We start from the raw sequence: 4,945 nt of genomic DNA on the forward strand, positions 1-4,945 counted from the left end.
ATATATATATATATATATATTTCATTTAAAGTAGTGGGCTCAGTTCCTCAAAGAAGTTCAGAAGGTTGGAGAAAAGCACAGTCATGTGTCCTCACAAGACCCAGACTTGTGCCCAAGCAACCCTGCATTAATTCAACGACGCTGCCATCAATCTCAATAGATCCCCTTGCCTGTGATACTGATGTACTCATGCAGACATAGACAATTTCCATGGGTGGTGAACTGAGAAACTGGGGGTAGCCACAAAAAGGTTTGTGATAAGGTAAGTAAAGTAAAGTAAGGTAAGGTAAGGTAAGGACGCTTTTTGCCAATGTGATTCAAATGTCAAAAAAAAATAGGAACAGCAAGACAATGGTGGGGCATCTTGTTTGTAATAACTTTAGGAGCTGGTGAAATAATTGTGTACAGCCTTACATGGACTGATGTTCATCCTAGTATTGCTTACAATAGAGAAAAATCTCATAAACAACCAAACAGTCTAACAAGGAACTAAATTATGGACCACACATATTTACCTGTGATGAAGAGCCAGACGTTAAAGTAATTGTATAAAGTCTATTTATATAATAGGGAACAGTCGAAAGATGTACATATTTCAAAACTATATCAGAAAAGCAGAAAAGCAGGCACACACATGCAGGGGAGAGTGCCAGCTTCTGAGTGATGATATAAAAGTTTAAATATGCCTTTTATGGTTTCACACCTTCCATATTTTGTAATTGAAAACATATTATTGAATAGTTACTTAAAAATTGGGTTCTTAGTGGTGCAACATACAGGAAGAGGCAATATTTTTAACAGGAATGATTTATATTTATTTTAAAGTGTGTGTGTGTGTGTGTGTGTGTGTGTGTGTGTGTGTGTGTGTACATGTGGGTGTGTGCGCATGTGGGTGTGTTCATGTGCACGTACATGTAGGTTCAGGTTCCTGTGGAAGCCACAGACATTGGACCAGTGGAGCTGTAGTTATGGGTATCTGTGAGCAAGCAGCCTGGCATAGGTGCTGGAACCCAACCTTGGGTCCTCTTGCTAGACTAGCTAATGCTCTTCACTGCTGAGCCATCTCTCCAGACCCCATACAAGCAAGACTGACTTTAAAGAGGCTTAATACTCATGATCTACAGGATACACAAATACACACGTAACAAATTACTCATAGAGGCTACTTTTCACTCGTGTGTGTGTGTGTGTGTGTGTGTGTGTGTGTGTGTGTGCTTGTAGCATTGATATTTTGCCTGCATGTATATCTATGTACCAAGTGTGCTTGGTGCCTGTAGAAGCCAGAAGAGGGTGTCAAATAGGTGATTAACATGGTAGTTAATCACCATGTGGATGATGATTTGAGCCCAGCTTCTCTGACCTCTGGAAGAACAGCCAGTGCTCTTAACTACTGAGCCATGTCTCCAGCCCCTCCCATTTAAAAAATTTGAAGTATTTTTGAGTTGGAATAACTGGGGGAATTTCTGTAGCTTCGTGTTGTGTTTCCCTAAACATCTCTGCTTAGGCCCATGAGAGGAGTGACTAACCGGATAGCAACACCAGTTCTGCTCCTCTAGCTAGTCCTGCTTTCTTATCTCAGCTCGCATCCTCATTTCTTCCCTATCATCCTGTGTTGCAGGATTTTCCCTGTGCAATTACATTAGGGCAGCAGGAGGCCTGTGATTGGACAGGGAAAAGGGAGGTGGGGCTAAGAGTTGCAGAGATAGCTGAGAGAAAGGAAGAAGGCGAAATGGAGGCCAACATGAATCAGCGTGGCTTTAACCAGTCACAGGTAGTTATGATATCATAAGGTCAGAATAATTGGGATAAAGCTGTTATAGCTTTAAGAGTTTTGATTCTACTGGGTGAATGGGTGTTGTCGTGGGACAGGCGTGGTAGCGAAGAGAACTCAGGAGCTCTGGCCCTACCCGAGAGCTGGGAATAGAGACAGAGCCAGGAAGCCCAAAAGCGGTGAGAGTCGCCAGAATATGTGCGGGAGCATGCCAGTTCTTTTTTAATATTTCCCACAACAGTGATGTTTCTGAAACAGTCCACAAAATGCACATTATTGCTCAACTTTGTCTACTGCGACTAAGCAAAAGTGTTTCGACCCACTATATAACATCAAAAAGTTGTGATTCTACCCATATCCTTCGATTTAGCTTTAGTCAATAATGAACCTAAACATTAAAATCTGCATCTGACACAGAGAATTCAATTGCTCTCTTAATTGACCCCAACAAAGAACAGACATTTAAACACAAAGGGTGCAAACAAACAAATGGATGGCGGAATCTAACAACACATATGTAAGAGCTATCTGAAGAAAACTACTAACAAAAAAAAAAAATTCAGACAACTAAAGAATGAGAGAGACGGTACACGTGTGTGAGTGAGGGCATCGTCAGAATACTGATGCGGTCCAGTTTGACTGTGGGGTTCAGTGTGATCCCGAGCGAAGCTATAGCAAGTTATTTTGTGGATTTTGACAAATTGATTTTTAAAGTGTATAGAGATGGGGGTAAGACTCGAAGTGGTCCCTATGATATTAAATGATGAAAGAAACGTTAGAAGGCTGACACATCCAGACCCAGATCTTACTATAAAACTAATAAAGATGGTGTGGTGTGGATGAAAGAACAGCCAGAGAAGCCAGTGGGGAGAGACGCTGGGAACAACTGAGAGATCTGCACCTCTTCTCTGACAGAGGAGAAAAGGCAGCAGAGTGGAGAAATAATAAGTAGGGCAGGAAGAGCTGGACATTCATGCGCAAAATAATAATCATGGTGAAAATATTAATAACTATTATTAGTATTCTAAACACAGACTAATACAGTACTTTTTAAAAATCAACTCAGTGGGATAGACATAAATACAATATGAAGGTATAAAAATAGCTGATAACATAGGGACAAATATAGATTAGTTGTGCATTGAATTTAAAAATCTAAATAAAAAATCATAATCCACAACAGAAAAACATCTAAATTGACCCCTTAAAAGGTAAAACTTCTACCAGTTAAGACCAGTTAAGAAAATAAATAGTCTACTGCCATACCACCCTGAACATGCCCGATCTCCTCTGATCTCGGAAGCTAAGCAGGATCGGGCCTGGTTAGTACTTGGATGGGAGACCACCTGGGAATACCGGGTGCTGTGGGCTTAAAAAAAAAATTGCCAGGTGGTGGTGGCACATGCCTTTAATCCCAGCACTTGGGAGGCAGAGGCAGGCAGATTTCTGAGTTTGAGGCCAGCCTGGTCTATAGAGTGAGTTCCAGGACAGCCAGGGCTACACAGAGAAACCCTGTCTCAAAAAAAACAAATAAATAAATAAAATAAAATAAAATAAAAAGATAAGCCCCAGACTGAGAAAGAGAGAAAATATTTTCAAATCACATGATTGATAAACATCTAGTATCTAAAAACACTTGGAAGCCCTCCGGGGTGACCGGAACCCCACACTTCGCTCACATGGGCAAGAGATGTAGGGGATGGACCTGGCAGAAACCACCCAGGAATGAACGTGTCAGTGTCTGGAGAGGTGGGAAAGATGGAAGAGTGGAGCTGTGCATGAGCTGTGGAGAGAGGCAGAACTGGAGACGTGTGGAGGCGTCAGGTGTGAGAGAGGGCTGAGGTGATCAGTGAACTTGTCATCGCCCAGTGTGGTTGGTCGGGGTAGGATGCAGAAGCTGAGCGCTTATGCAGACTCTGAACATTGACCATGTCTGAGTCTGTGGTCCTGAGTCTGTGGTCTAACTGTAATTGGGATCTGTGTTGATGTCCAGCCCATGTCACCACCAGAGGCGATGTGGATGTCCGTGGTCTCTGCTGCAGCCATGTGGAAGCCCATGACCCATGCTCTGGATAACAGTGAAGAACCGGGAGGCCGTGTTTGCTGTGAGATATATGACTGCAGATGCATAGTTAAGAGGATCATGAAAGGCTTCTGTGGTAACACTTACCCCCCCCCAAAATAATACCCCAGACAGGAAGGAAGCCACCAAAAAAGAATAGGGATGGGGGTATGATAGGGAAGTGTATCTCCCCACAAGGATAGCTTCTGGGTGTGAGGCCCAAGAGGGGAACTCCCTTCTATTTAAGAGGAAGATCACCGAGAGTTTGACCATGCTCCAGTGAATATACAAATAACACAAATTGAACTTTGGGGGTTGGGGGAATCACAAAGATGGAGAGGGGTCATGGAAGAACTGGGAAGTGAGTGCAAGCAGGAGGTATGATATGAAATTCCCAAAGAATCAAGAAAAATAGCATGCTGAAAAAAATAATGCTTAATAAGGTACACCCAACTAAAATCTGTATCTGCTTCTTATAGTAATATGCTAATTAACTTAAGTAACTATATTAATATGATTATGTTGAATTAAATAACTTATTAAATAATTATGATAATTGTTATTAATCATATTTGTTGTTATTAATCATATCACTAATTGATATTAATCATGTTTATTTTTAAAACAGGGTCTCATGTAGCTCAAGTTGGCCTTCAACTCACTATGTAGCTGAGGATGGCTCTGACCTCTCTATCCTCCAGCCTCCACATCTCAAAAGCTGGAATTACAGGCATGCAGCACCACACTCAGGCTTATGCGATTCTAGAGATCAAATCTAAGGATTTGTGTGTGCAAAGCACTTAGGTTATATGCCCATTCCCAAGCTTTTGTTAACTAGGAAAATTGAGAAGTGTGTGCCAGTTACAGGCCCCCTTCCCAGTGACAACTTTGTGGAGATGTGTAGAAAAGAATTCTGAGGACCCAACCTTTGGTTTCCCATCTGAACGCTGATTGGAGGCAGGGAGATACTCTGGCTAGATCCTGTGACTTCACTCATGTGGGCTCCTTGAAGCTGTAGAAATGAAAACGACAGTAAGGAAATCTGAGAGATTGTTTGATTAAAGGCGATAAGGCAGGCCAATACTGGCAAAGTGAAACTCAAGGGCTGACTT

At 42.0% G+C, this 4,945-nt stretch overlaps 2 protein-coding genes and 1 non-coding gene across 4 annotated transcripts in view; all 3 read left to right on the top strand.

The window, feature by feature from the left end:
- The window catches only part of Meiob (meiosis specific with OB-fold), a 156,465-nt gene that overhangs the window by 128,770 nt on the left and 22,750 nt on the right, over window positions 1–4,945 (top strand). The window lies entirely within an intron of this gene.
- Window positions 1–4,945, top strand: part of Hagh (hydroxyacylglutathione hydrolase) — a 102,045-nt gene that overhangs the window by 37,062 nt on the left and 60,038 nt on the right. The gene's annotated exons all lie outside the window — the stretch shown is intronic.
- LOC116079312 lies at window positions 3,024–3,142 on the top strand. Its single transcript, XR_004113885.1, has one exon. It is a non-coding gene; the product is annotated as a 5S ribosomal RNA (ribosomal RNA).

This window comes from Mastomys coucha, unplaced genomic scaffold (assembly GCF_008632895.1).
Source record: "Mastomys coucha isolate ucsf_1 unplaced genomic scaffold, UCSF_Mcou_1 pScaffold5, whole genome shotgun sequence".
NCBI lineage: Eukaryota > Metazoa > Chordata > Mammalia > Rodentia > Muridae > Mastomys > Mastomys coucha.